The sequence below is a fragment of the Adiantum capillus-veneris genome, chromosome 20, assembly GCF_014529385.1.
Source record: "Adiantum capillus-veneris isolate H3 chromosome 20, ASM1452938v2, whole genome shotgun sequence".
Lineage (NCBI taxonomy): Eukaryota > Viridiplantae > Streptophyta > Polypodiopsida > Polypodiales > Pteridaceae > Adiantum > Adiantum capillus-veneris.
The window spans coordinates 110,886,828-110,895,969 of NC_140950.1; positions in this window are offsets into that span (position 1 = coordinate 110,886,828).

Below are 9,142 nucleotides of genomic sequence, written 5' to 3' on the forward strand. Positions count from 1 at the left end.
TGCGTAGAGGAGAGTCTGGTTTTTTTGAGGTGGATTCTACTAAGAAATGGACTGACCTAAGAAACACTTTCGTACTACCCGAGCATTGTGAACAAGTATGTAAATAGTTAACATCCCCCTTTTACAAGTTATGTGCTTGAAAGCTCTCATGTAAGTTATGTGTCTCTGGCAGGTAATATTTCATCCTACAAAGTCTACATCAAACTGGTGGTACGTCATAGAGGTAGCCCCTCGTAGTGCAAGGACGTATGAAGGCTACCATGTGCCAATCAAAACGGCATCAATGGAGGAGATCAGAGAAGATGCTCAATCAAAAGCCGCTGCGGTGGTGCCAGACGAGCATCAAGATGCTACTACTCTATATGGGGTGCATGCAGAGGAGCTACAAAATGAAATAGAGGATATGTGTTTAAACGGAGAGCTCTATATAGATATAGGAAGTTATGCTGAGTTATGCGAGGATGAGAGAGAGATCTCTTAAAGCCACAAATATTGTATTTGAACAATTTTGCTCCGTGTTGTAAAAGCTCTGGCTCTCTAAGTACCTTCCATGGTGTATAACGCTCTTTTCTACTCGCGCTCACATCTTTTGATTGAAAATTCTGAGTTTTCGACTTGCCTCTTCTATCACTCAATTCATTGCATCATTGTATTTATATGCGTCATTACGTCATTGTATTTAATGGTCTTTGCGTCATTGTCTACTCTATTCATTCAATATTAAGTTAAAATATTCGTGTGTTTAATGCAGGTATGGATGATGAGGAGTTTCTTTCTTCTTTGTCACCGCAGCAGAGACAGTGGTACGTGGAGCGTCATCGCTCTGGCGCATCATCGCGCGTTCCTACTCCATCCGCATCTCCCTCTCTTTCGGAGCATTCGGCGCGCTCCGAAGCTTCGGCGTCGACGAGACGAGCTTCACACTCGTCTAGACACCGGCGCTCTAGTGGTGGCGGTGGCGGTTGTTGTGGGGATTCCGCCACCGATGCCTCCACACCGCCTCGTGTTCAACGAGGCTCTTTACCCTCCCCTTGTTTGCCCGCCCCCACACCAGCCACAACATCGCCATCTACGCCAGGTTTTGCACGGCTAACTGTTCCTAGAAGCTACACACCTCTACCTACTCCGCCTGGAGCCACCCCACTCGACACTCCTCGCTTCGGGGCCCAGACGCCGGTGGAGACACCTGACGTCCGTACCCCCATCGACACGCCGCTAGAGACCCCTGCCGGGACACCCAGGTTCACGCGTCACCGGCCATAGGGCTTGTCTTACTCCATCGACTTCAGCGGTGGCATCATCATGGATGATGACGGCAAGAAGGTGATCTCGCGCATGCGTGGTCTTTGCTCTCAGCTGTTTAGACACTACATACTAAACAAATGGAGTGAAGTACCAAGTGATTTAAAAAACAAAGTCATCAGCATACTTCATGATGAGTTTCCCGTTCCAACACGGGATCAGCGCTTCAATGAAGACCTGATGAAGATTCAAATGCGCGAATACTGCAAACACAAGCGTTCTGAAGTGCAAAAAGCAATCAAGAATGGGTGGAACAGGCCAGATTGGCTGGCCAAAGAAGATTGGAAGAATGCGAAGAAAGCAGCGCGCGAGAATCCCGACAAGTGGAAGCAACAAAAGGATGCAGCCAGAGCGCGAGTAGAGGCAGGGAGCTCGCACCACTTGGGGAGCGGTGGATGGGCATCATTTGAGGCCGATTTTGTAAGTGTTTTCACATTGCTCTTTATGTTCGATAGTTTAGGGTTTATGAGTTTTTTAATTCTAACATAATGAAATCTTTGTATGTTTTGATAGTGGTCGATGACAAGACGTGATCCCACACCGTACGAGCGCGAGTACGCAGGCAGGAAGGGCTTAAATGCCCTGATGGACATTCTCAGTTCTCGCGGCGGCATGGTTAGTATTAGGGTTTACTCTTTTTTATTTTTTGTATTGTTTTATAAATGTCATTATATGTTTATACTTACAGAAAGCTGTCTTATTGTCTTTTTTTGCAGAATCCGACAGATACGCCGCTTGGACGCGATGAGACGTCTGACTAGACGACGTCAGTTTAACCGTAGCTAGATAGCATTAGTTTAGGGTTTCTCATAGCTTATGTATCATGAGACAGATTTTATACGTCTTTTTGAACCATGTATATTATTACATTTGTCACCGCAGTTCCTTTTGCCAATCAATTCTTTATGCCTATGATGTTGTACAATTGTCATTATTACATTTGCCAATCAATTCATTTTGCCTATGATGTGTACAATTGTCAATTTTGCAAACAATGCGTCTTGTGGGTGACTATTTTGGGTCTATTATCTACCCTTGCACTTTTTTAAAAAAGTGAATCAAGTACAATATGGTTGATGGGTGGCAGGGCGTTCAATGCCCTGCCACCAAAAAAAAATTCTCTCGGGCGTCGCTATAACCGTCGCTATTTATGGCTCTGTAGCGTCGCTATGAGCGTCGCTATAGTCTGCAGTGTAAACGTCGCTATGAGCGTCGCTATGAGCGTCGCTATAAGCGTCGCTATATAGCGACGCTTATAGCGACGCTCATAGCGACGCTTATAGCGACGCTTATAGCGACGCTCGTAGCGACTCTCGTAGCGACGGTTTTAGCGACGCCGGGGGTTATAAAAACCCAGTGTATTTCCGTCGCTAACAGCGTCACAAGAGCACACAACCTCTTGTAGTGAATATGCATGCTTCGCAAAATGTAATTGGTGTAATTGTGGTTGGCAAACCTACCACTAGCTCCTTCTGCTGCATATCTTTGAGCACTTGTTGCGAGACATGACCTAGCCTGTAGTGCCAAGTAAGTGTCTCTTTTTGCTTAGAAGAATTGATGATTGGTGAAAGTGCTTTGGCTTGGACCTTGCTGGAGCCGAGAGGATACAAGCAGCCTTCCTTGGGGCAAGATATAGAGAAAGGCTTGTGATTTGTATCAATAGTATGTAGGATGCACTTATCATGCGTGAAAGAAACTATAATGCCCTTGGAGGTGAGCTCTCCTACTGAGATGAGATTTTTCTTTAGACCAGGTACATAGTATACCTTGTCTAAGTGAGTTATAGTGCCATTTGGAAAGGGTAATGGCAACAATGCCGTATCCTTTAGCATGTTGAATGTTGCTATCCCCCATGAGGACTTCAAGTGGGTGTTGAAGAGGAGTGTAATGTGCAAGCCAATCAAAATGATATGTCATGTGATGTGTAGCTCCAGTGTCTAGATAACAGATAGAAGAGTTGTGATAAGACTTAGAGGAGCTGAAGCTTGCAGCAAAAAGCTGTATAGAAGTAGGGTGTGTATCACCATCATAGCTTGAAATATTGGTGAAATGAGAATGAGCTTTGTGATGATAGCCTCCATTTGCTTTATGTTTGTTGAATACTCCTTGATTACTATCATGATGCTTGGTTTTGGACCTGTCTCCTTGGCAATGTGTCCGAACGTCTTGCAGTTATGGCATTGACCTTGACCATAAGGCGCATTTCTAGGGCGGTTAGAACTACCTTTATGCAATTGCCTTGAATTGTTGTAATGGTGGTTAGGACCACCTTTTTTGAAATTGATATGAGTGGCTAGATCCACTGGAGTAGAGCCATTAGACTAGTCTCTTAAAGCTTCTTCCTAATGGATTTTGGATACAAGGCCTTGCAATTGCATTTGGGACAGGGCTTGAGTAGTAACAAAGGCTCTCCAGCTTGCGGGTAAAGCTGCCAATATAAGCATACATTGAGATTTCTTTGAAATCTCCATTCCAGAGATGAGTACTTCATCTAACAATGGCTGCCAATTATCAAGGAACTTGACTGCAGATTGGCCTTCTTGCATAGTATTGTTTACAAGCCTCTTGATCAGGGAGACTTGGTAAACAAGATCAGTGTGCTCATAACTGTTGTTGAAGAACTCCCAAATAGCTTTAGAGGTGGATAGAGTCCGCACCATTTGGACTTGCCTATCCTCACAATGAAGTATAATTTCCATTTGAGACGTAATGTCCGTTGAATCCCATGCCGAGTGTAGCTCTGTGTCGGAGGTGTACTCTTCTTCACTTGGTCTTATTTCATCTCCAGAAAATATCATCCAGAGGCCAAGTTGCTTCAAATATAGCTCCATTCTCAGCTTTCACACATTATAATTGTTCCCATTGAGCTTTTCAATGGTGAAATACCTTGACTTGGTGGTTGAAACCATAGGTGACGAGGCGTTAGTCATGCTAGCCGATTAAACCTTGGAAGTGAGAGATGGGCGTGAAAATAGGCCGTTGCTTTGAGAGAAGGCTCTTAGAGTACTTAGGAGCTCAAGTTTTGAAGCTCTGATACCATTTGAACTTGAGTATTATATAGAAGATAGAGTGAGAGAGGAGAGAAAGAGAGAGTAGATAGGGAGATGGAGGTAGAGAAGGGAGAGAGGTGTGAGAGAGAAGGGAAGGGGCTCGTCACTATATGGCACGGCTCAGGCGAGGGGGGATCTAGGGCCCAAATTTGGGGGCGCAAGGCGGCTTTGATCCCGGCCATCGAATCACGCAGTGAACTAGGGGTGAACTAGGGGTGAACTCGAGGCAAAAATGGTGCCCCGAGTTCACTCCTAGTTCACCCCCCTAGTTCATCCGCCTTGCGAGGTGTGGGTTGAACCTGGGACGTCTCGGTTGCCACACGAATGCCCTACCACCACGCTAGTGCGCGTCGCTACCCATGTTGGCATGGCACATGATCATACTCTAGGCTAGGTGTCCCTAGATCACCCGTGGTTCACCCCCAGTTCACCCACCTCAAGCTTACCCGCCCCTAGATCACCGTTAGTTCACCCTTAGTTCACCCCTAGTTCACTGTGTGATCCGACGACGGATTAAAGCCGCCTCGTGCTCCCAAATTTGGGCCCAAGATTCCCTCTGACACAGAGCCGTGCCATATAGTGACGAGGAGGGAAGGGGGAGATAACACCAAGTAGAAGGGGAAATTCGAACTTAAATGGCATACACAACTACACTGGAACAATACAAGGGGGCGTTCCTTTTATAAGTTTGGATATGCAATATAGCCGGTGTAGGGATAAGATATATGTGCTGAGGTTTGAACTCCGCTTAGATGTAAAGTGCAATGCACTTTCCACACATCGGTGCTTTTAGCAAGGTTTTTACAAACGAGAAATATGGCAGAAACGTCACCCGACTTTGGCTTTGACACATGCGCCAACTCAGTTGGCTGAGAAGGTCTTGCTTTTTGATGCGCCCATGCATCGGACCTGCACACGATTCGCTGCCTAAAAAAAGAATATGTCCCGTGATAGCGAGGGCTTTGGTTTTCAAAGGTGATAGGTGATACACATTTTGGAAAGGAAATGAGGAGGAGAATCTTGGTAGATCTTCTTGAATAGCGTCGAAGATTTTCGTTCATAGTGCCAGTCTGCATGAAAGCGCTCTCTCTCTCTCTCTCTCTCTCTCTCTCTCTCTCTCTCTTTCTTCTCGTGCAATTGGTTGTCTGCTTGGGATCTCTCTCTCTCTCTCTCTCTCTCTCTCTCTCTCTCTCTCTCTCTCTCTCTCTCTCAGGGATTGCTATCAGAGAGGTTGTTCGCGTCTCTCTCTCCCCTCTCGACTTGCTATCAAAGAGGTCGTTCGCGTCTCTCTCTCTCTCTCACTCTCTCTGTGTGTGTGTGTGTGTGTGTGTGTGTGTGCGCGCGCGCGCAAAGCTTGTTTGCATCTCTCGCACACGCGACCTCTGCAGGGTTGCCTTGTTGGGTAGCATGAGGGAGGACGCATGGCTATAGTGGGGCGGTTGTGCAGAGATAGGAGGTAGCGCGCAAGAGGGGGAGAACGTCTCGACGGGGTGCTGTGGGGAGGGAATATTCTTGTTTAATAAATTTCTTTAAAGTGTAGCCAATAGGGCTTTTAGCAACAACTATAAACAGAGCGCGAGCATATTTAAAGCATGTTGTTCAAAGCAGCGTCAATATCTACCGGAGGGCCCACAAGCAATGCTACCTCCTCCTCTCAGGAGGGCGCGCGAGTAACAGGCAGAGCCGCCTCTCTTGTCGCTTGTGTTTTGGCTCCATTCGATCAATCCTTTGCAGATCGCGTCGGAGTGGAACGAAAAGATTCCTCCATGATAGAGGAAGGTTTACGCCTCCCGCGAAATTAAAAATGATAGGAGATAATTAGGCAGCTTCAGTTTGTTATTTTGTGTATACAGGACTTAATTAATGGCCTCGCTTCTTGAACAACTGGTGGGCCCTCTGAAGGGTGAAGATGAGCTCCCTGCTGACTATGCTGGTGGCTTGCCAGCACAAGATGCAAGCAAAGAGTCAGCTGATACCATCAATGAATACGACAAAAGCTGCGGCCACGATGACGGTGGTTTGAAGGCAAGAATGTACATATTTAATAAAATAGTAGACCATAAACCCTCATGTTGTTAGCTAGATTTTTCATGACTCAGTAGTGAACGGCACGTCAGGCACGGGGGCTGGGTACGGAGAGTTAAAGGAGTACATGGATGAGCCGCACATACGATAGACTAGAAGCATGCACTGAGGGAGCACGAGGCAAGCGCTGGGAGGAGAAGCAAGAGGTTGGAAGCGCCTCGTTCAGCAGCGATTCAAGTGGTGTAGCTGTGGAGGGAAAGCATCATCATGATAAGGAGGGTAAGCACCACACAGAAGCCATATCGTGAACTAGCATCAAGCATAGGCTACACCTTAATTGGAAATATATGCATTAGCGCTGCCTCGGTCCCGCAACGAACCCAGCTTCAGGTGTCCATGAGAAAATATCTGCATGGAGGTTGTTTCGACAAGCGGGAGTTGGCGAGGAGCAAGCCTAGAACAAAAGCACCCTTTTTGAGACTCACGCTGGTTACTCTTAAATTAACGAGGTACTTTCTAAAAATAGTATGGAAGTTAAAAAAAAGAGACACGGGAAAAATAGTACTACAATGCAGAGGTTACAGCCCTTGCAAGGCAGCGCTGTCGTAGTTTTGATCTTGAAAAGCACTAAGACATCGATACTATCTTTTACCGCACACAAAAAATATGGCAAGCGGAGGAAAACATATAAGCTCCAACAGTTTTATCTCTTTCCTTCTTGTGCCCACATACAACTCTGTTGATTTCTTACAAACATGTACTAGTGCAAATCTAGAGCTCTTAGATCAAGAAGAAAACGAGGCCCTAGGCCTAACTGATTTCTTGTCAAAAAAATTGAAAGGCCTATGCCCATGCATTTTTCTAAAGTCATTCCACTAGTCCCTTTCAGACAAATTGAGCTAGCCGCTATTCATCTTGAAAACAAACTCTGGGATTTTGAGATACAAAATCAATGTGCTCCATTCACAATTGATTCTTTAGCTCTGCTTTGTAGTTTACCACCTGATGTGGTAGAACTAGTCTTGCTTGGTGGGCCTCGCTATGTAACATCTATAGAATACAGTGTCATAAAATCTAATATCTAACCAACCCAAATGATTTTCTCATATTAAATTGATCACTTAATGTGGGAGAATAAACGGGAACAAGTGTTAAGATATAGATATGTGCTTATAGATCTATCTCAACATGGGGCCAATGGTAAAGGGGCCCAAATGAGAGATGGTCTATCAAAGAGCAAGGCTAACTAATGGAGCATAAGACCTTAGGGTTAACTTCATTGAAGACCTCCAATAATGTGTGTAAAAGTCCTTTGACCTTAGGTAAGCTAGGGCTGAGCTTGAGGCAGGAACCCGGCCCAAGCTCGAGGTGCTTGTCATGCTTGAGGTGCTTGATTAAAGTGCTTGAGGTGCTTGACTTGCTACATGCTTGAGGTGCTTGACTTGCTACTTGATTAAGGTGCTCGAGGTGCTTTGACATGCTTGCATGAGATGCTTGTGGGAACACCCCTAGTTCAAGTGCATTGTCATGCTTGATGACTAAGGCGCTTGAGCACCAAAAGTCAAAAGTATCCCTACAAGAGGGGGGGCGAGCCCTTTTCCTAGGGGATAGAGAGAGAACACATACTCACACACACAAGGAAGGCCCAAGCTTGAAGAGGCAGCAGGGACACATGTCAGGCCCCTACCTATGTTACCTTCATGAGATGCCTGAAGCCTATTGGTTAGCCACCCAAGGGATCCAATAGTAATTGAGGAGATTTAATTAATTGATTTAGGATTTATCAAGCCCTCTCTCTCAAAGGGGAAAGGGGGACACTTGTATCAACGCTACCCCTTCTGCTTGTAATGCCTCCTGCTTATGATTCGCTACGCCTGGAGGGGTCCAATGAGCTTCAACCATGAGCTACAAGGGGGGGTCAACCCAAGCAAGCTAGGGGGTTGCTTAGGGGGCATACTCACCCACACACACTCACAAACACTCTCATTGTGTGCTATGCAAAGTGCAAGAGCTCCCTCTCCAAGAAGGTAGAGATTGAGAGCTTACACCAACACTCTTGGCTATGGAGTGCAAATCCAACCAAGAGCCATGCTTCAATGATTAAGCTTTCCATCTCCTTCTTCTTCATTACTATGATATTATGTATGCTAGCAACAAGAGTTATGATAAGTGAGGAACTAATTCTTTCTCCTATGAAATGTTTCTTCTTCCTCTTCCCTACCCTCATTCCCTGCTAGCTCTCTCCACCTTCGAAGGTGTTTGAGGTCTTGGGACTGAGGCTTGGGATAGCTAAAGCTTTCTTCAAGTTTATGTTATGTTTGTGATGCATGAAGTTTTCCATCTTCATTGTATCACCTAGGTCACAATGAACACAAAGACTGTATTGTAACAAGTCTCTCTTAATGGGAGAAATCATAATACAAATGCCTATTGGAGGGGGGACCTGATCCACATAAATCCGGTCCTCAACTGTTGTCATGTTCTCTAAATTCTCTCTCTTGCAAAAGTATTGATCATGCCAAGTTAACTAATTGCGATGATTATGTTGCTATTTTCAATTATGTTCACCCGTTATGCTCACAAAGTTATTTCTCAAAAGTACTCTCATTAATTTCCGCTACTCTCAAGTTAAATAGGCCAATTCCATTACATTGGTATCAGAGCATTAGGTTTCTCTTTTCTTGCTTAAGAAGAGAGGTCCTTAAGTAACCTATAAATGGTTGATGTTGTTAATTATAATAGGGTAAGTGGAACTGGGATCTATT